The sequence below is a fragment of the Pseudorasbora parva genome, chromosome 6 (genome assembly GCF_024679245.1).
Source record: "Pseudorasbora parva isolate DD20220531a chromosome 6, ASM2467924v1, whole genome shotgun sequence".
NCBI lineage: Eukaryota > Metazoa > Chordata > Actinopteri > Cypriniformes > Gobionidae > Pseudorasbora > Pseudorasbora parva.
The window spans coordinates 24,708,820-24,732,542 of NC_090177.1; the positions used below are offsets into that span (position 1 = coordinate 24,708,820).

The 23,723-nt window shown below is 38.4% G+C and overlaps 1 protein-coding gene across 3 annotated transcripts in view; it reads right to left on the reverse strand.

Moving 5' to 3' along the window:
* camkvl (CaM kinase-like vesicle-associated, like) overlaps nt 1-18,806 on the reverse strand; it is a 75,012-nt gene extending 56,206 nt beyond the window's left edge. For all 3 annotated transcript variants that reach the window (XM_067446380.1, XM_067446379.1, XM_067446381.1), the window contains exon 1: nt 18,653-18,806. The gene's annotated coding sequence lies outside the window, so the exon portion shown is untranslated. The remainder of the gene's footprint in view (nt 1-18,652) is intronic.
* Between the last annotated feature and the right edge of the window lie 4,917 nt (nt 18,807-23,723).

Sequence of the window (23,723 nt, forward strand, 5' to 3'; positions counted from 1 at the left end):
GTTGAAGACACATGCAAAGTTTTATGGAGATCGGAGTATAGGGGGCGCTATAAGTGTTAAAAAGCTTTGAAAACCATGTATTCCCTATGGTGAATTGCCTGTAAATGGTATTTTCCATCTCTGTAATCAAGTGGGGTTAAAACAGCCACATAATATGCATATATTATGATAGATCTTCTCATACTGAACAACTTTGCCTCTAAACTAGTCCTAGGTTTTTTGCCTGATCGGAACCAAACCACAGCAGTATGATTCTCTGCACTCTCCTGATCAATTCATATTTAGACTTTATAAAGTCATTATTATAATATTTAAAATCACATTTTGTCAGTTTATCACTTCATTTCACCTGATATCTCTCAAATTCATTCAGTGCTTAAAAGCCTTCCATGCAAAAGGTGTCAAATGCTTAAAAACCTTAAATGGCTTGAACCCCGCTAAATGCTGCTCGCAGCTTTAATTATTATTATTATTATTATTATTATTATTCTCCGATAAAACGCATCGTGCAGACCAAACCGTAAGGGCTAGAGACTTCAAACTTTACCCGAAGGTAGTCCAAAAATCGAGGAGAGGTTATCAAATTATGAGCCAGATTGGCCTATAGGTGGCGCTATAGCAATCAATTGCGAGAAAGGGCTCATAACTCCTAAACCGTTTGGTCCACACTCAAGTGTCTTATATCATTGGAAAGCTGAGTCCTTGGCGAACAAAACGTATATCTCCGATTTCATTTCCGTCATGAAAATTTTTCCGCCATTTTGAATTTTGTCAAAAACCTACTTTTGCAAACTAGTCCCTGGTTTTTTGACATATCGGAACCAAACCAGTGTCAAAATGTTCTGTCTAGTCTGAATATCAATAATTATCAAAAAAAAGTTGAAATTTTGATTCATTTTTGCTAAGGGGCTTCAAAATGGACGTTCAGGGCGGAGCCTATTTTACTAAAAAGGCTATAACTCAAGAAGGAAATTAGATATCTTCACCAAACTTGGTACACATGTGTATGGGCTCAATATTTGGTCACGATAAAAATATCGCGACAGTTGGCCACTTGGTGGCGCTATAACATGAAAAAAACACAAAAACGGCTATAACCACACGGCCGCTAGTCCGATTGACTTGAAAATTGGTATGCGGTGTCGTGGCCCAAGGTACCATGTATGTCTATGAGGACATTGGCGTATCTCAAAAAACATGGCCGCCATAGGCCAATGAAATTTGAGCACCTATTATGTTTATGGCTCTGTAATCACGTGGTGTTGCATACATCTGCAAAATATGCATATCATATGATAGATCTCCTCATGTTGAACAACTTTGCCTCTAGGGCCATTGCTGTCAATCAAATCGTTAATTAAATATTCGTAATTATGTTAAAAACCTACTTTTGTGAACTTGACCCTGGTTTTTTGCCCGATCAGAACCAAACAAGTCTAGGACAGTTGTCTGGACTCTTTAGATCAATAACTATCAAAAAAAAGTTGAACTTTTGCATTTGGATGGCTATAACAGGGCCATTTAAAAAAGAGGCGTGGCAAAATACACTCAAATGCCTATAAATCCTAAGGGGAAACTCAAAACTTCACGAAAATCGTTGGGTATATGTGGCATGACATGCTGATGAAGCATGCAATGTTTTAAAGAGATCGGACTATAGGTGGCGCTATAACTGTGAAAAAGCTATAAAAACCATGCATTTCCTATGGTAAATTGCCTATATTGGCTGTAAATGGACTTTTCCATCTATTATTTTAGTGTTTAAAACCTTGCTAAATAAAACTTAGTGTCTTTAATGCCTATGTGCTTAAAAGGCCTTAAAGGCTTGAACCCCGCTTAAATGCTGCTTGCAGCTTTAATTATTATTATTATTCTCCGATAAAACGCGTTGTGCAGCCCAAACCGTAAGGGCTAGAGACTTGAAAATTTACCCGAAGGTAGTCCAAAAATCGAGGAGAGGTTATCAAAATATGAGCCCAATCGGCCAATAGGTGGCGCTATAGCGCAAAAAACCAAAAAAATTTACATTTGTGAGCTTTTCTCATAAACCGGTGGTCGTAGACTCAAATGATTTATACTTTTGAAATCCTTGGGCCAAGACGAAAAAACTGTAAGCGGGAATTTTTTTGTTTCGTCTTAAAATGTCCGCCATTTTGGAGTATGTCTGAAACCTATTTTTGAGAACTAGTCCCTGGTTTTTTGACCGATCGGAACCAAACCAGTGTCAAAATGTTCTCTGGTGGCTAATTATCAATAGTTATCGAAAAAAAGTTGAAATTTCGATTCATTTTTGCTAATTGGCTTCAAAATGGACGTTCAGGGCGGAGCCTATTTTGCTAAAAAGGCTATAACTCAAGAAGGAAATGAGATATCGTCACCAAACTTGGTACACATGTGTATCGGCTCAATTTGAGGTCACGATAAAAAAATGGCGACGATTGGCCACTTGGTGGCGCTATAATGTGACAAAAACATGAAAAGGGCTATAACCACGCGACCGCTAGTCCGATTGACTTGAAAATTGGTATGCAGTGTCCTGGTCCAAGGCCCCATGTATGTCTATGAGGACATTGGTGTATCTCAAAAAACATGGCCGCCATCAGCCAATGAATTTTGAGCACCTATTAGATGGGGTTAACAGAGGTCGATCGGAACGAAACTCATTGGACATGTTTGACTCATGGTCCTAGAGGTCTGTAAGAATTTTGAAAGAAATCGGCCACTAGTTGGCGCTAACCCAAAAGGGAAGCTCAAAAATTCACGAAAATTGTTGGGTATATGTGGCATGACATGCTGATGAAGCATGCAAAGTTTTAAAGAGATCGGACTATAGGTGGCGCTATAACTGTTAAAAAGCTTTAATTATTATTATTATTATAACAGTAACATTAGTATGCCATTAGATGAGCTTAATGAGTGTGAGTAACTCAGTACAAAGACTTTTATATTGAAAGGACTGTGAGCACGGGAACAAGATGCAATTGACAAATGCTTTGACTAGTGCTGTCAGTGTCAGGACATTAACTGTTAAAAGGACAAAATATCCCAGTGACATACAAATTGTTTTTTTTATATTATTATTATGAACATAGAACTGACCTTAATCTGTGTGGCGACTCAATCTCTCTCACACAGTACTCTTCTACCTAATACAGTAAGCTTCAATGAACAATATCAATTGAGAACAAACATATGTTTATGTTACGAAGAGGGCTTTCTAAGGGTGTTGCGCAGTGATACACAGAACCGTCTGGTGAAGCAGTCATATCCGTGTTTTATCGTGAATAAAACACAGTTACTGAACAATCAGAATCAAGGACAGGAACTAACCATTGTACTGTATAATAGTTAACTAAAACTAAAACCATGAATTAATATTTTAATTAGATAAAACATTCTAATTTTTTCATTTCTAATTTTCATTTAGTTTAATTTGATGTACTAAAATATCTAAACTATATAGATATTAAAAAACAGCTAATAAAATTAAATATAAAATCAAAATGACTTAAAATATATATAAAATAACTATAATATTATCTTAATGTTAATATTAAAAAATGATTGATGATGATGAAAACTGATATAATAAAATCAATTAAAAAAATTATAAAATAACACTGATCTATGACCAACTTTTATTTTTTATTTAAAGACAGATTTGAAGAATTTAACATTTAAATATTGCAGAGCAAAATCTAGGCTGGTAAAAGTTGCTGGGGTATAATTGTTCAGTAATGTCTTAATGCGTGATAAGTTCAGTTTGGTGCTAACATAGGTGCAGAAATTACACACAAATTCAATTGTAGTTATTTTAAAACATGGGAAAAGGCTCCAAATTGTGTTCACCAGCTCTTTCACATGCCCACTGTTTTGCGGTAAGCGGAATAACACACCCTGCCCGCTCAAGGATATGAATTTTTTTAAGAGCAGTGATTTATCACTGTCTTTAAAATAGAATTAGATTATCAGACATTTATATTATGACACCAACAGCAGTAATTTAATTTCCCGTTCTTTTTATTTCCTCCTCCCTACATAAATAAACAGAAAGCGGAAGATAAGTGGCTCAGTGTGGGACAGCATCAAAATGACAAGAATACGTGTAAAGCGCACCACTGTCATAATGAGAATAAAGATTTCAATGCCAAAGGCTTCATTTCTTTTTGTTCCTCATCTCATTCTCCATTCTCTTTTTCCATCTCTCTCTATCCTCAAGTTGGGAGTAATGGTGGACAAAACAAGGCTACAGGGAAGAGTCCTCATCACTGATTTATGTTTGCTCCCATGCTTGCATGTATTTACCGCACTTTGAATGTAATAGAAAGCATCGCCCGTCATAAAAGCGCACACAAAAGCGCCATCTTTCATTGTGATGCTGAATGCCTCAACTTGCATACCCCCACCCCCAACCACTATTATTTTTCTTTCTTTTTTTGCTTTGTTTTATCACAAATGGTGAAGTGGAAGATGTTTCTGTGTATTTCGCATGCAATCAGAAACAAAATTATGCTGAAAAAGGTGCTTAAGCGAGGTGGAGTTGGTGGAAAGCGCCTCTGCTTCAAATTATATAATGTAGGTGATTAAAAGTAATTTGACGGAGAGAAAGAGAATGTTTTGAGCGTGAATGATTGCGTTAAGACTCACATGATCCTCGTAATGGCTAGGTTGTTGGTGTATCTCGATTGCAGTATAATTGCCACTCTGTTCCTGTGTTAGGTTTTGCTAAAGGGGCTATCATGGCACTTCTATGACTGGGCTGTGGTGGTCTTAAAGGGAGCAACTCATCCTTTGTAGCCTATGCATATTGGTGAAAAATAATTATGTTGTATTATCTTTCTTTAATATGTTAGTGAAGAGAGTGCTACAGGGGGTGGAAATTATTGGTGTTCAACACAGCTGAAGCAGATCATGGCATCTCAGCAGTGCTGTAAACTCTGAGCTTAACTCTTTATGACCCTCAGAACAGGTTCACTGAACGGCTGTGGAGAAAAACCTAAGCAGGCATGAATGAGGGCATGCTTGGGTAATCAGCCACTTAAAAACAACAATTAACATTTAACTTCTAACAAGATCAAGACATATATTTGCTACTTATTAACACTGCATTGGCCCCCTATTAAACACTGCATACATTTTAATATTTTGCTAATTACTTGCAAAGCACTAGATGGTTTAGCTCGCCAGTACTTGAGCAAACTCTTAACACATTATACTCCTTCATGTCTATTGCGGTCACAAAATTCTGGCCAGCTGATAATACCTAGAATATCAAAATCAACTGCAGGCGGTCAATCCTTTTCCTATTTAGCAGCTAAACTCTGGAACAGTCTTCCTAGCGTTGTTCGGGAAGCAGACACACTCTGTCAGTTTAAATCTAGACTAAACTATGGCATACACCGAATATTTTAATTATTCAAATCATTTAAATGATTGTTAGGCTTCATTAACTAGGCCCGCCGGAACCGGGAACACTTCCCATAACATATGATGTACTCGTTACATCATAAGAATGGAATCTACGCTAAGTTAGTCTCTCTGTTTATCTCGAGGCCCACTGCAGTCAGCCGGCTGCAGGCCCTTTCCAGACCAGATGGTGGACCTGTGCCTGGAGATTACCAACGCAACCCTGAAATGTCTGCAGAGAGTGTGTCAATTAGACATGATTCAAACTTTTTCCACCTAGCAGACAGCCATTTTAAACTAAATTATTTAAATTAGTTTAGATATTTCAACAGGGTTACCAATAGATATAAAAATAAACATGCTATATAAATAAATATGTTCTGTGAGAGAGGAGCCTGGAGCTTGTGGCCAGTGGAATTCAGACGAGTTTAAACCTCCAGTCAACAATATAAGCGTCAATTTCTTTAGCATGCTATTCAGTGCAAATCCAGCCCTGCAGTCAGATTCATTGGTTTAGGTTAGGGTGTAAGGTAGGTTTAGGGGTTAGCATTTGTTGTAGCATTGTTTAGGAAACGTGACCAATTAAATTGTTAGATTTACATGCATACATGTCATATGCCTGTCTGTCAATGGGAGAAAGCCACCACTATTTTGGAGCTCCCACTCCCATTTGCAGATTTCTAGGGTGCAGCTGTAAGGTGCGTTCGACTTTTGTAAACGATCGGTGAGAGTTGCGGCTTGCAGTCGGGGAGGAGCTAAAAACGGAGACGTGAAGTTGGACACTTTCTGCTTCATGTAGTAACGCTCGCATTGTATGTATACTTGATCACAGCTGAAGTGGAAAAAAAACAGCTGAGGTGAAATAAATACACAGATGATTCAGAGACATCTGCATCTGAAATCACATACTTCCCTACTACATAGTAGGCGAAAAACAGTGTGTGAAAAGCAAAAAGGATGTCTGAATTCACACTACACTCTAAAAAAAGGCTGGTTTAAAAAGCTGGTTTTGAAAATGGACAAACCCAGAAATTGGGTTGTTTTAACCCAGTGATTGGGTTGTTTTAAGCAAACATTTAACCCAAACACTGGGTTAAAACAACCCAATTGCTGGGTTTGTCCATTTTCAACCCAACTTGGGTTGTTTTTTACCCAGCATTTTTTAGAGTTTACTCATAAAAGTGTAGGAAAAAGTACCCGGATGACCTACTTCGTCCGCTGAAATTTTGAAGTGTGAATAGATGGACACTTTACTATCCCATGAGGGCACGGGAGAGGATTTATGAATGGCACTGAAGCGAAGCAACTGACATTGGTTGGTTACACGATAATGACAATATGATGAATGTAGTATGTAGAGATTACATTCATACTATATACAATTATACAGAACTACTTTTTTATATAGACCTTACTTTGTTTAGCAGTCAGAATAAGTACCAGATAGTAGGAGATTTCATATGCAGCCTCGGTTTATACTCGTCGTGTCTGCATGAACACAAAGGTGCAAGTGGCAAAAAATTATGTAAATACTGTAAATGTAAAATATTATCAAATATTATTAATATACAATCATTATTGTTGTTTCTAAATAATAGTACACTATAGAAATAGATTTACATTCATTTAAATATAAATCTAATACATTCATATTTAAATAATATTAACAAATACATTTATATTAACAAAAACACTTCTAAAGACATTTTCATTTATACATACTGTCGATACATCCATATACTAGTACTAGTTTCAGTGTATATATCCAAACAATGCATTTGTCACCATTTTGTATGAATACATACAAATATTAATGAGATCAGAGTGGCTTGTGTGTTTATTCTTAAAGCACCCTGTATCTATAGAGGCTGCACATAAAACAGTCCCAATCACAATTTTATAGTTATTGTAAAGCTGATTAGATATGAGCTATAAAACCTATGAGAATATGTTTCACAAGCTTCTTATGAATCATATTTCATTCATTATATTGGGAGGGTGTTTATAGAGATTACAAATCCATCAAGTAGAATAGCTTATTTGTTGTAGGCTGACATGATTAACACGTGTTTACTTCATTTGTTTAAAACTGCAAACAGCACATCTGAGCTTATGAGCTGAATGTTGGACAAGAGAATTAGACGCCTGGAGTACTGAAATACACCCGTCCATTTACAAAACGCATCTGTGGGAGGTGTGTAGTGTGTGGGCAAAAGGTACGAATCTAACTTGAAAGTGTTTGCTATATGTGGTCTAGCATCAAGGTGGCCCACAGGACTCGGATTGAATGCTGCACTTGGCTAGAAACGGAAGAGCAAGGCTTTGTATAATGCTCATTTGGTGGGTTACATGTATGTATTATTTTTCGCTGAATATATTTGTCTCAAATCTTGGGGGTAGCTGCTGTGATGAGTTTCCAAAATGAAGGAACCACTTAATTGGCACCATCCAAGAGGTGAAAACAATGTTGTGTGACACGGTGCTAATGGGCATTAACATGTTTATAAATAACCAATTGCATATAAAGCTTTATTTGTGACTCATTGATTGTGATTTCCTTCCACCAGTGTTATGGAGACTGTATGTAATGTTTCCACACTGTGATAACAAGCCATTTGAAAAATGTGAACTCGCTAGCATATGTTCTCGCAGAGGTTTGCCACTCTGTCTAGCTCAGGGTTGCCAGCACTTACTCTCATAAGTGGTGTAATTTTTTGAGTAGCTGGATGTGATAGAACCCAGGATGGGGGCTAAAATGACTCAGAGCTTCGTCCTATAGAAACGCAGATAATAATGCTGACATTCGCCATATCAGTGAACTCTGGGGTGCTTTTATATGAATTCAATGCACGATTATGTCAACATAACAGTGAATGGGTGTCTTGCACAGTGTCTAAGATGTTACATTTGTTTTGATCAAGTCTAATGTAATTTTAAGCCAAAATCATCAGAGTGACTGTAAAAAAGATGGAGTGACGTTCACGGGCATCTTGGAAACCTCAGCTGGGAATTTAATCTTGTCTGGAGGCTTGTCTTAACTTGATTTCATTGCCACCTTTGTAAGAGTCCCCCGATCAGACAGATTTAACCCTTTTGAATGGGAAGATACGCATCTTTAGTAAGACGGCTGAAAAAATGTCATGCTAAAATCTGGTTTGCTTTGTCTGCTGTTGTCTTGCACACAATTAAGTGTTCTAGGCTTTTTAGTAAATGTTACTGACCGTTGATTATTATAGACACACAGGATGGTCGTGTCATGTTTATATTGTTTCATGTTGTAAAAAAAGCAGATACCTTCTGACATCCTTGCATACAGAAATGTTTTGTCGCATATATATTTTGTTGCCTTTTTCCAGTTTCTTCTTCAATTAGTTCTTAAATGCAACAATCAAAGTGAGTGCTGCCACTTAATGAATCAACTAATAAGAGCAGTCCATTTCAGGTAGATGTATAGATGGCAGGGAAAACAGCAACAAGCTCATTATTTTGGTTCAGGGGGAACTGTAAAAGGTGCTTTTTGTTTGCGGTGCTCAGTGACTGTGTCTGTCTACAACTTTGCAAAGCCTTACGGAATGCCATAAGCCTTATTGCTTATGGTGTGTGATTTCTGCATGAGCAGAGTACACGGAGGTTTGTAAATACAGGTTGACAGGCAGGTAGGACACCCTATCATTGCATCTGGACCGAATGCAATGAGTGGATGAATATTTTTTGGTCCTGAGACTTCCACAGAAGATGTATGTACAGCACACTTTTAATATTTAGACCACTGTTTGCTATCAGGATGTGCAGAGAGTTTGAACCAATAAAACAAGTTTTTATGAAAAACGTCTTAGTTACTGACGCAACCGCCGTTCCCTGATGAAGGGAACAAGAAGTTGTGTCGATGGAGTGACACTAGGGGTCACACTTGGCCCCAAACACCTCTGATTAGTGGGTAGTTTAGCGTTGTGGCAGGAGGGACACAATGGGGGTTAGGGTTAGGTTAGGGTTCCCAGAGTTAACATCTGCAGAAGAAAGGACACTATGGAGATCACATTATTATTATTAAGATTAATACTATATTAGAATGTGAAGAATACATCACATGGTATATATGGTGTAATACATGGACTTACTGGACTTAAAGGGAAGTACCTCAGATGAAAGAAAGTCCTTGTTGTAGGTCCTGCCTGAAAAGGTATGAGCTCTACAGACACAGTGACTGGTGGCAGAGAGAGACTCTGTCCAGGGTAAGTCAGGGTTTACCAAACAGGGAGGAATCAGTACGTATAGAGATTTACCCAGACTCACCCGAAAAGGAGCATATCATGAGTAACAGGCCTGGTAGAGAATTCCGCTGCTGAATTTGGATACAAATAGTTGCTGAATAATAGAAAGATGCCCAGGGTTTGCCAAACAGGAAACTCAAATGGACCAAAAAGTGCATGTTAACAATTCAGGTGGAAGGGTGCACTGTGTGCAAGCAATACTCCCAGCAGGAAATGTACCTGATAAAACTTGGGACAAAACCAGCTCAACCTGGAGATTGTAACATCTTGCAGGGTATTAGGTGTAGCCAAGCCCACTGCTATACAGATGTCTGTTTAGAGAGGCACCATTTGTCAGTGCCCAGGAGAATCAACACTCCTAATGAAGCATGGTGCACCATGGGTTCGGTATGCCCAAGAAATGCCATCCACAATCAAGTGGGCCAATCTCTTTATTTATTTATTTTTGAGAAAATTCTCCCCTTTAGCTGTCCTCTAAAACAGACAAAGAGCTGCTCAGAGTGTAAAGCTCTCTGTGCAGTCCAAGTACACATGGGTGCATATCGGACATAGCAACGATAGGGCTGGGTCTGCTACATCACAAGGAAGTGCTTGCAGGTTCACCCTCTGATCCCTAAAAGGGGTTGTGGAACCTTGGGCACATAACCCAGATGGGGCCTCAGGATTACGTGAGAGTTCCGAGAGAGGATGCCTGCAGGTTCTCAAGCATGGTCAGGTGGGCTGTCTTCAATGACTGATTTCACTTGACTGACTCTAGGTGTTCAACAGGGGATCCCAGGAGGGGTTAAGGAGTGGCAACTTGGTTTTTCATGAAAAGTCTCCTACCCATGTAATGATCAGGTTCAATGCTGCTTAGCATTATTGTGGAGCCAGTCTCTGAGGACTTAATCTCCTGGTGCCTATTGAGGAACCTGATTATCAGGTTATGTTTTGTTAAGGACTTACCGTCCACTGCATTGTGTTGTGCCGCTATAGCAGCCACACTTTTAAGATGAAGGGGACAGCCACCTCTCCAACCACTTCTGCAGGAAGTAAGCACTGATCTGACTGTGCATCACTCTGGGTCTTTACTCTGGAAGAACACCAGTCCGCAAACAGACGGCACTTCAAAGTATATAGCCATCTCGTGGAGGGACATTGGCATCCCGCCCAGGGATTACAGAAGTCTGGGAGCAGGTGCCAAACTGTCTTGAGAAGCTTGAGCTCCGAGAAGTCTAGGTGGGCCAGTACGGCGCAATCAACACAAAATGTTATTTGTCCTCCCTGACTTTAATCAGAAAGCATATAGAGTCCCAGACTGTGTTGGACATGTCTGTTGTAACCACATCAGGACGCTTGTTCTAAGGAAACCCCTGCCTGTAAAAATACAGGGTCTGTTCAAATGCTGAAAGAGTTGCGACAGATCAAAAAGCTGCTGGCCATGGCCCTTCTCAAACAGCATCTGATGGAGACACGTGTCGACTGCATCCAGAAATACACGGGCGAAAAAAATATCTTTAAAACAAGTTCTTTGTCCATGTTTGTCCTCTTTTAAAGGAAATTTCTCTTTTAATATCAGAGGTTTTAGGGCTTCCAAGTGTAACCCCTGGTGTCACTACATCAACACGATGTTAAAGTGAGTGACAGATAGGGAACATTGCCTACCCTACCTTTAAGTTATAGGTAGATTGTTCAATTATTTTGTAATGTTTTACAGAAATAAACTGTGAAAAATGTTATAGTAAAAACCTGTTATTTGGTTAATTGTAAGTTACTGTACCATACATGTGTGATTTAAATTAATTTACAATGCATTATATATATATATTTTTACTGTAAAATACATCGATTTATTTATCCTTTTGCAAGTAAAAACTATGAATTGCCATATAATAAAGATTAAAAAAACAAAACAGTATAAGGACATTCCCAGAAGACATTTTATATAGTTTTGTTTCTTCTCATTTTTGTTATCAGTATGTAAATAAGGGGGCTTTGTGTTACATTTCATGTTATTTAGTTCATGTTTATTGCAATACTTTAGCATAATTTATTTTGTATGCACCGTCTCTAAAGGGATATTGGCTGTTTTAAACAGGTCACTTATGACAAACTAATTCATCACAGGGCGTTCTGTTACTAATAGTCCAATAGGATTGGAAGATTATATCATTAAATTAAATATTTTCCCAATTTCACAGAGAATACTTAAGCCAGACTAAAATGTATGTTTGAGCTGTCATAACTGAAAGCAACTTGCACTGACCGGCAATTGAATGTCTTAATATAAAGGGGGGGTGAAACACTCAGTTTCAGTCAATCTCATGTCAATCTTGAGTACCTATAGAGTAGTATTGCATCCTTCATATCTCCAAAAAGTCTTTAGTTTTATTATATTTATAAAAGAAATATAGGCTGTACCAAGTCTTTACGGAAAAAGCGTATCGTGTGGGCGGAGCTAAAGAATGACGAGTGCGCACAAAGTGGTGACGTCCTCAAGCGTGGAGAAGAAAACGCTACCCAGATTCAACTAATACAGGTATGATCCAGAATCAGATCCGGAGGCTGAAATAAATTGAACAGGAGAAACAGCAACAACAGCAGGACGTCCGTCTCTGTGGTATGTACTGTATTTAGTGCCTGTCAACATTTGTTTGTGTTTACTCGCAGTTTATGAGGACATGATTCGGTTTATGGACTATTGTATGCGACTAAACCTTAGCAGTAGCAAGCAAAACGGTTTTGCATGTCAGACTAGTGTAACGTTATACATATAACAACAATGGAGTAACCGTTAGCGCATTTGAATGATGAAGCACGCTTTGTGAGAACGCTAGGTTTATGTTTGGGTGGTTTTACAATAAACAAACTGACACCTATATTGGTCAGCTAAACAAATGTATTTAAACACACACCATAGATCGCATGCTCCATTGATAAATTAACTAACGTTACACACAATCGTGTTGTTTACTGATGTTTACTCACGCGACGATAGCCAACATAATAGACATTTGAAGCAGTTTTACTCACCAGCTGCTTCCAAAGCAGGACCGAACCTTTATCGCTGGGACCGCTCCGTCAAAAACACACTTCTTTGGTATGATTTGGTGAAGTCCTGTGACAGCAGTGACCGTGGAGATCTACTTTGCGACGCGACTGAAGCGATGTTGTGAAGCTTCCCGTCATTTCTGCGTTCAAATCGGTTCAAATGCAGCGCTGCCTTCCTGGAATGCTGTGCTGAAGCGTTGAAGTCGCTTGATGTCACCCATAGGAATAAAGTGGAGCGCAGCGCGCGACATAAGTTCACAGACGACTGGATCTGCACCTGAGAGCAGTGTTTATGGGGCGTGCATTTGCTTTCTCGCTCTAGTCACGCATGCGCGCCCTACCGGGAGAAGAGGCCGTACGGCCCATACAAGGAAGGACCTTCCGCTCTGTCGACGTCAAGCGGACCCATACTCGAAAAAAACTCTCCGAAACTTGTGAGAAACCGGAAGGAGTATTTTTGACACAGAAATACTCCATCAAACGTCCAACTTAGTGCTTGCAACTTTGTCTATGTTTAGGGTGGGAATCCAAGTCTTTAACAGTGTAAAAAGCTCAGTATGCATGAAACAGCATTTCACCCCCCCTCCTACTACTCGCTTAAATCAGCAGTAGGTAACTTTTCAACCTTCATAATATATTGTCAAGGCTCTTGTGATGATACATCGACTTACAATAGGTTGAATGACACGTCTGGCATAGCCTGACAGGGTCTGTATCATTTTTAATCGTACTTTTAAACTTCGGGTTTCGGGTAGTAACCTGAGAACAAAAAGAACTACAAAATTCGACTGCTTTACGGCATATACGTCATTTCCACCACCACCCAAACTTCCTTAAATTCGGACGTGCGAGCCCAACTATTGTTTGTTTGTCGTATGTTATAGTCATGTCTGAAGCAGCACAGAAAAATAAGAAAGCAAAGCTTTTGTTGGAGGAAAGCAATAAGAGGAAGCGAAAAAGTGATCGGATTAAAGGCAGGACGAGGATCAACATTGGGCCAGCGTTTGCTCGTTGGCGTGAGCTGAAGGAGGCGTTCCCTACCGATGCTGACTTGGCTGTCATGCTTGCTATGGTTATTATTACCTACCACTCAAACATTGAATTGAAGTATCATAGATTCTGTAAACGGGTAACCAATAGATAGACTAGGCTACTATAATGACGCTGGCTTGTAAATGTGAGCATCGCGATCATTTGGCGTTTGAAAAAAATAAAACCCATGAAATTATATTCATATGACATGCTGAAACATATGCCACTGTACCTGGGATGAAGACATTTCAAACGCAAGCAGAACAACTGCATGTGAACAGTGTTCAGGGTAACTGTTAGTGATGTACGGGTCTGCTTTTTTTCCAACCCGCAGGTCCCTCTTTTATGAAATTGTTTGTCCCGCCCCGCACCACTGTATATATTTTTACAACTCGCCCCGCACCCGTGACCATTAAATAGACATACGGGGTCCGCGGGGTTATGAGACGACCTGATCATCACTAGTTCAGGGCTATCATGGTTGTCATGTCAACAAATGCACGTGCCCATACCCTAATGTTGGATGACAGAGTTTACGACAGTAGTAGAGGACAATATTTTTTCCCCAGGGAGACCCCAAGAGCAAAAGTTACCTAGTGCTGCTTTAAGCTAAGCCCTGTCGGTGAAACCGGAGGATAATGTCTTTAGTTGTTTAAATAAAATACGTTCACTTGCTACTTTATTACAGACTGATCTCATGAAATGGCGTATAAATGACACACCAATTCGTATGCCATTTTGGCTTTTTGTGCTATAAAGACGCATAATCGTTTTTTAGCGTGTTTATCAACGCAGTTTCATTCTATCCCCCTACACTGCCCCAACCCCTAAACCTCCCATCACACACACACAGCCCCTAAACCTACCCATCACACACACACAGCCCCTAAACCTACCCATCACACACACACAGCCCCAAAACCTACCCATCACACACACACAGCCCCTAAACCTACCCATCACAAGAAACATTCTGCATTTTTACATTTTCACAAAAAAACAATTTAGTATGTTTATAAATCCATTTACCTTGTGGACACACACATATTCAGACACATTTTGAACGCCTAACTCAAACTCTTCCCTAAACCTACATATTTGTGTATTATAAAAAAGAGAATAACAGGCAGATACGACTGCAAGCACAATTTATTCAGAAAGTACAAATACTCCAAGTGTTCCGAGGCCAAACGATTGATTTGTCTGAAGAAAATCCCCAAAAGCGTTTAGAATGTCGAGTCCATCCGCCAAAGATTAATAATACATTTAAAATATTGCCGCTGGAAGAAACGTCAGGTCAGCTTTGACAGCATTGGCTGTCGTGTGTCTCGTGACCAATTGCGTCATTACGTTAGCTTTGATTGTAAAATGCCATTGGCTCTCGTGTGTCTCGTGACCGATTGCATCGTTCACAAAGGGGCGTGATCATCATTTCAATGACTAAAACATCAATATCAACTCTGTTCTTCACATGAAGATATCGTATGACTTCAGAAGACTTGGAATGCAACATAAGTTAATACTTTTATACTGTTTTGGTCCGGTTTTACAATAAATACATGTGATGATGTCATGTTGCTTTATTAGGTACACCTGTTCAGCTGCTCATTACCGCAAATATCTAATCAGCCAATCACATGGCAGCAACTTCATGCATTTAGGCAAAGATGTGCCTTGTTAGTGCCCATGGTCAGAAATGAATGGCCAGACTGGTTAGAGCTGATAGAAGGGCAACAGTAAGATAAATTACCATTTGTTACAACCAAGGTATGCAGGAGATCATCTCTGAATGTACAACACATCAAAACTTGAAACTGAGGCTACAATTCCCACAAGTTCACAAAAATTGGACAATAGAAGATTGGAAAAACATCGACTGGTAGAGTAGTTCTCTATTTCTGTTGTGACATTTAGATGGTAGGGTCAAAATTTGGCAAAAATGACATTGATCCATCCTGCCTTCCATGTTCAGGCTGCTGGTAGTGCTATAATGGTCTTGGAGTAATGTTTTTTTCTTGGCACACTTTGGGCCCTTTACTAGCAATTGGGCATTGTTTAAATACCCCAGCCTACCTGAGTATTATTGCTGACCATGTCCATCCCTTTATGGCCACATGCACCCATCTGATGGCTGCTTCCAGCAAGATAACATGCCATGTCACAAAGCTCAAATCATCTCAAACTGGTTTTGTGAACATTACAATGAGTTTACTAGACTCAAATAACCTCCACAGTCTCCAGATCTCAATCCAATAGAGCACTTTGGGATGTGGTCGAACAGGAGATTCACATCATGGATCTGCAGACAGATCGGCAGCAATTGAGCGACGCTATCATATCAATATGGAACAAAATCTCTGAGAAATGTCTCCAGCATATTGTTAAATCTATATGCCACAAAGAATCGAGGCAATTCTGATGGCAAAGTGTGCAATATGCCATCTCGTACTAAATAGAACATTGTCACCATATTTTTTTATGGTGAACTCCTGGCAACCACAGCTGCTTTTTGGTTAATATAACTTTGATATTTTTTACACTGTAGTCAGAGACATATTTCCTTACGGGCAGCGCTCCAACATATGGTCAGCACTTTGGGTGACTCAAGTTTGATCTTAGTCTTTTCTCTCACCATTTCCTGTCTTCCTTTTAATATACGGTTCAAGTAATGGCAGAAAGGACAAAAATATAACTTTTTAAAAAAAGTTCTATAAATTTAGATGTCAAAAAAAATCACCCTGATGACTTGAATGGTCTTGAATGCTACCCAAACATATTTATTTTGACGGGATTCCTTTTTGTTAAATGGGGCAACATTTTCTAGACCACCAATGACTGTATTTGCATTTCATCATGTCTCTTTCAATCTTCTAATGCAATCCCGCATCCACACGACCAACTTTTGTTTTGTTTGTTTATTTTTATTGCTAATCCACTGTGGCCCATTTGCTCTTCCGCTCAACCGCCGGTTTTTGGCACATTCTGAATTGGAGTCTGTCATGGCCATTAACCATTTATAACAGATCTCTTTTAGAGGCTTAGCATTTGCGAAATCTTGTAAATGAGTGTTAGCTAGGAATTCCAGCATCATGCTGCTATGTGTTAAAAGGATGTGCAAAATTTCAGTCGAGTTCACAGCTCACCTGTGGGTGCGTCTGTCACTTTCACAAACACCTCTCTGGCTGCAAAGACTATTTAAGTGAGACACAGGGTAAAACTCTCATGTCTGTTTCAGCTGCTACGACTTGCAGCTGAAAGCTATAGAATGTTTGACCGTGATCTTCGGATCCATCCAAGGCAGGACATTACTGACAGAACGGTTATTTTTTCAATTCAGTGTTTAACAATCGACGGAAGTGAACTGAATAAAGAACTTGTGGTGCAGGCATGTCTTCAATCGGCTATTAATGATTAGACCACAAGTTTTCATCAGGGAGTCTGTTATTCTACTGTAGTCATGGCACCATACTTGGTCTGCCAATTATTGATTGCTCATTTTTGTAAAAAGAAATATTAAAATGAAATGGTTCATATAGCCTAGTCCTTTCATGAAAAAGGTTGAAGACCCCTGGTCTGGTAATAAACATTAATGACAGAGAAATAGATGTGTGGGACTCCAGAAAACAAAAACAAAACATTGGTTACAAACATACAAACATACATTTGAATTAGTGTAACAATACCAAAAAACTTTCAATTCATTTGCATAACTTTTTCAAAACAGGTGGAAACTCTACTAGAAATTAAATATGTCAGAAAATGTTTAATGTTTGTCTGTGGATATTTTATTATTGGGAACACACACACACACACACACACACACACACACACACACACACACACACACACACACACACACACACACACACACACACACACACACTTTTCAACCGATTGAGAACCACATATAAATGTCTTATATAACCTACACTACCTCTAAAACCTGTTGACTTTATTAGAAGGAAAAACACTTCTTATGAGCCTTTCAAATAGTAAAGACCACTTCAAATGTCCTTGGTTTTTAACATGCTATGTCACAATATTTGTGCGGTCATTTTATTTGGCCCTCAAGTAGCCTATAACAAAGCTGTATACAAATGACCCTGAATTTCTCTCAGCTTTTAACAACCACCCTAGAGTTAAGCCTACCTGTACAATAAATGGATGGATATCTCAGTAATGGCAAGGACAACATGATAATAGGGAAAAAACAAGTGCCCATCACGAGTAAGCACAAAAAAAGCATAGATAAACCCATTAGGGAACTCAATGTCATAGTATGTGCCTTATTAATTATTATATATATATATATATATATATATATATATATATATATATATATATATATATATATATATATATATATATATATATATATGTCAAACCCGCCTAGCTCTGATTTGATAGATATTATCGTTACATTAGCCTATCCTCGGCACTACTCCAATCATCTTAAAACAGTTTCTAAAATATCAAGCAACGGTGCGATGTCGCTATTTGCGAAGCTCAACTGTTTCTCTCGCCCTCTCGCTCTCTTTTCTTTTTTAAAAAAAAAGGTAGCCTGAAATTCACGTGTTAAAACAACTTTTCGGTGTAAATGCGGTCAGGGGACTAACTACTTCAGGAATAAAACACGCAACACTTGAGGCAATGCATGCGCAGAGAAACAACGTCAACCTCACACAACACCGTGTTCGCCGACAGGTTGATTTTTATACGGCTTCTCCATGACTGTTTCCCTCACAAACTCTGTCGCAATCTATAAACTTCAAATGGGTCGAAATGAAAGAATTCGTGTTGTCCTAGTTTGGTTCAACAGATGTTCCGCCTGCTATATAAAAGGAAACGCTTTCAAGGAAAGACATAAAACAAAAATCTATGACAATATACCAAAAGATCTAAAGTTGTTTTACCTGCTCGGGTTGACACAGGGTACGCACGGGATAGATGAGGAAATCCAAACTTTGAAGACTGCGAGCCCTTGATCGGCTGTTAATGGCTCGTTTATGAGAGACGCATTAGATCGGTGCAATTCTGACAAGACTATATGCGAGCAATGCTGCTGTCTGTCCCTCCCTCCCTCCCTCCCTCCCTTTTTCTCTCTTCCCCAGAGAAATAAATAATCTCTGCTTTCATCTGGATCACTGAATCTCTCCCTCCCTGCAGTCTCTCTCTCTCTCTCTCTCTCTCTCTCTCTCTCTCTCTCTCTCTCTCTCTCTCTCTCTCTCTCTCACAGAGACGTTTTCACTGACTTCTATTGTGTTGATATTTTCTCAAAACACTCACACAAATATTTCTTCGCTTTAAAATACATTTTAAAAATCCAATTCCATTGTATTTTCCGGTCCCCACAATATATGCGATTTTAGGGACTACTACTTTGCCATCACTAATATTCATGGACCTCTTCCATGGACCCATTGGATAGCCTATTGGACATTATTGGGGCCCCTTCATCATTGGGTCCCTGCAATCAAGAAGAGCTTTCACAGAGAGAAAAAAAGCAATGTCCAACACACTATTTCACATATTCCTCTCTTTTTATGCATGATTGTAAACATAACTGTCTCTTTTATTTAACACCAGATTTATATCAGTCAGTGGCTTATTGGTAGAGACTGCAAGACTTGAACTGGGTGTGTCAGATAAGGGATACATTCAAAATGTGCAGATCCTCCAGGACTAGGATTGAGAAGCACTAGCAGATTGCAAGCGACGGGATTACTACATCGGATTAAACTGCAACAAACATCATTTCATTATCTGCGCATCAGATGAAAAGCATGGGATGGCAAAAAAATCTCCGTCTCGTGTCCTGTTTTTTTAACTCACATATTTTAAAGGCTCTCGATCAGGAAAGCACAATAGTATTGTGTTAATGTAGTGACAAGATATAATATATTGGAGTTTTTAATGAGTTTTGTGGGAGTTTATGTTGTCATTAAAGCTTTAGACATACCAGTAGTCTTCCACAAATTAAATAATAGTGGCATCTCAGCATGTAAGGATGAGTTTGGTAATCTGCATGGTCTCACGCCATTATGAAGTTCATCAGTCAGATGGAGAAATGAGAAGTCCTTTCTTCCAGTCTATAGCCATTATGTCTCTCTGGAAAGAGCTAGTTTCTTCTTAATGGGATGAACCATTGAACCACACAGAGATCAGGGCAGCGATGCTGTATCAGGTCTATAGTGTGCCAATAGGATACGGACAGATGGCTGTGTAATTACGCAGGAACTAACCCTGTGCGTGTGTAGCTTCTGCTTTCAAACGCGAATATGCTCAATTATTTTTGTTTTCTCAAGAAAACAACCATCACGTCATTCCATGATAACTATGTGACAGGTCAGAAAAGAACATTTAACATGCTCTAATTTAGATGGTAATGCAATATAATGTGGAGAGAAATTCAACATCAGAACTCATTGTGCTAAATACACACTTACAGCCTCAGGGAGTTCATTATGTCTAGCAAACATAGTAGATATCTAAAATATGCATATAGGGATAATGTGATGTCTTTTATTTTTTGATAATGTGACAGACTGACTGTACAATAATAATGATAATTAATATAAATAAATAAATGTATACATGACATTATGATTTAATATAAATTAATTTTGGTTCAAACGATTTTATAATTTGACTTGTATAACCTTAATCCGAGATTCAGCTAAGGAAAAATATATTTTAAGCTTACAATATACAAAACCATCATCAATAATACCTTACCTAAGGTCATCTTCACTTCATTCAATAACCAAGACACAAAATGGCAGCACAGTTTTTGTATGAAGCAAATGAATATGTGATTTTGAAGAAATTGGTTGAATGAATGATTCAGTGACTCATTCATAAAGACACTAAGACAGTCAGTTGTTTTGTTCCTAAATTAAATGAATGAGCTTTTTTTGACTGGATAATCCAATTTATTCACTTATAAAGACTGTGTCCAAAACCGCTCCCTATAGCCTATAAAGTGCACTATATCAGGTGTTGGCCATAGTGTACATAGTGTAGTGGTGTTCAAATTCTAAGTGAACAACATAATCCTTTAATTCCTTCGCTCTTTATACCCACAACTTTTCGAATGTAAGAGTAACGTTTTGCTAATTAAAGTCCATACCAAAGATATTGAAACAAAATTATACAGATTGATTGACAGATATTAATTATTAACTGCATAACATTAAATGTATGTTCTTGTTTATTGTTGTTAATAATTATTATGTTATTTTAAATAACCAAATAACATAAATGTGACAGACAGTAGTGTATTTTTGATATAATAAATACACATAGTAATGAAAACACACGACACATAACAACCAGTTGTTTTGTTCTCTTACAATAAATACAATGAACATACAACAAATGTGTGACAAATTAACCTGAGCGATTTCGGACACAGTCATATAGTCTGACCGTCTAGAACAAATACACAGACAGTGACATGCCACTCAGCCAAACCGATTTGAGGATTTGAACTGTTGTATAAAGCCAATAGAGTGTGACTTTTATAATGTAAAAAAGTAATCTTGATCTTAAAAATCTTGGATAAAGACTTTTCAATGCTATTTTTCTTTATTGGTTCTCTTGACGGCACATACATAAAACACCAAAATAAAATATAACAAAGCCTTAAATCAGACTCGTCTTTGACCCATGGTCCAAAAAACTAAAAGCTCTATAATTAGTTATTGGGTTTTAAGAAGGGAGGAAATGGCCCCACTGGCAGGCCTGAGTAAGACAACCTATAATTGGACCACAGGCACACCCATCGAACCAGCTACACAGTGTCCCTGTATCACGCATTACCATTTAATTGTATTCATTATATTGCCCAAATGTAATTGCAATCTATGTAAGAAGATCACGACTTAAATGGCAATCTGTTTAATGCACATAAATAATAAATCTGTATGTGCAGTGGTTTACAAATGGACACCGATCTGTTTCTTTTTTTTACTGAATTAGGGATCAAAGGATGAAGGCAGCCGTTGCAATGCTATTCATCATACAGTTATTTCCTCTGCTGGAACTAACACGCATTTGTCTTTTTCAGATAGCCTTTCAGGGTGAAATTTGGCTTTCGCCCACATGAGTTCACACTGTGGCCTTGGGTTTGTGTGACAAAGCCATCTTCAGAGAAAAATAATATCCTTCAAAAATATATAATAAAAATGTGCAGTAACTGTGATGTGCGGTGGCTTAAAGACAACATAGATTGAAATGGTGTCTGCTGGAGAGATCATGAGCCAGATGGATGTAATTCTCAACAATATGCTCCACTGAAACCGGGTAAAATTAAGTGTCTTCAAATACAAATCGAACACAAATAGAAATGGCACATCCTTGAATTAACTTAAAGATACATAAAAGAAAAGCTTCTACAGAGAAAATAGGCTAGATCTAAAAAGATGCAGAACAAGTTATACAATATGCTTAGTCTGGTACAGGTTTTCTGATTGTACAATACAGTTAAAAGGAATCGTTCCCTGGCTAATGGGTTATTGGTCACGTGTATAGATGGCCTTAATTATGAAGCTATATTTGAATGGGGATGTAGGGCAGGGATTACTCTGACATTAACTGAGTATAGAGGTAAATCATAAAGGGATATGTCCAGTCCAGCATCTGTGTCTGAATATTACTGATCCAATAAATGAACGCATTGACAGTGGCGTATTTGTGTTAACGAAAGTCCTTAATTAGCCGATCAGTGAAAGCTGGTTCGAGCGATTCTGTCCCAGCTCGCACTGACTGAAGTGAGTCGGAGGAGTTCATTAATCACATGGACATAATGGTGAGGAGAAATATGGGACATTCTGTGATGCCTGATAGTTTGGAAAAGGGGAAATTTATTTTGAAAACTGGATTTTTTTTTATCGCCTTCATTGGGATTTCTATGAGCATCTCAAAATTATGCACTATTTTTAAACCTTTTGCACGCAAAAGCTGTCTTATCTTCAGACAGAGGTCTCCAATTAGCCTGCTCTTTCTTCTTAGAGGCCACTGAAATCTAGTTTTTGGAGTACACACACACACACACACATTGTCGTTTGCACATCTGAAATAGCTAGTAGATGTGCCCTTATTCTGGCCAATCAAACTGCAGCTGTGGTGGTACTAAACAGGTATGGGTCAATGACATATGAGAGTCCACAATAAAGAAAAGAACAAACATAAAACTCTTAGTAAACTCTTTCTATGTTGGTTTCTCATAACATAAAAAAAAAAAATGTTTTACTCTACTTAAATTATTTTAAAAATGTAAAATAATTTTGACATCGAAATGAAAGGTCAAATTGTCTGATACTTTAAGTGAGTTATTGACCTTGACACAGTCATAACGGTCTTTCGGACACAGCGAAACAGAAACAGACATGAAATCATCTCCTGATTCATCTCTGTTTCTGTTTCGCTCTGTCCGAAATTGCATAATATTCGAATAAATATTTACTTCATAACTGCTAAAAAGTATGTTCCATACAGTATGTGTGTAGTAGGCTATGAATATAATCTGAGTGCACTACATTTCAGTATATAGGCCTATATTAGCCTAAATCTAGACATTTAAATTACTTCCGTATTGGCTTCATGAGAGATCACGGGAGGTTGCCGCTTGGCTTCTACACAGAAACTGGCGAACGGCGGCCTTTCGAATCAGCTTTGACAGCGACTCTGGAATACTTGGAGTTAAAGGGGGGGGTGAAACACTCAGTTTCAGTCAATCTCATGTCAATCTTGAGTACCTATAGAGTAGTATTGCATTCTTCATATCTCCGAAAAGTCTTTAGTTTTATCATATTTATAAAAGAAATATAGGCTGTACCGAGTCTTTCCGGAAAAAACAGAGCGCCTGGAGGCGTATCGTGTGGGCGGAGCTAAAGAATGACAAGCACACAAAGCGGTGATGTCCTCAAGCGTGGAGAAACCCATCTATCTCAGCTAATACAGATAATGATCCACAATCAAATC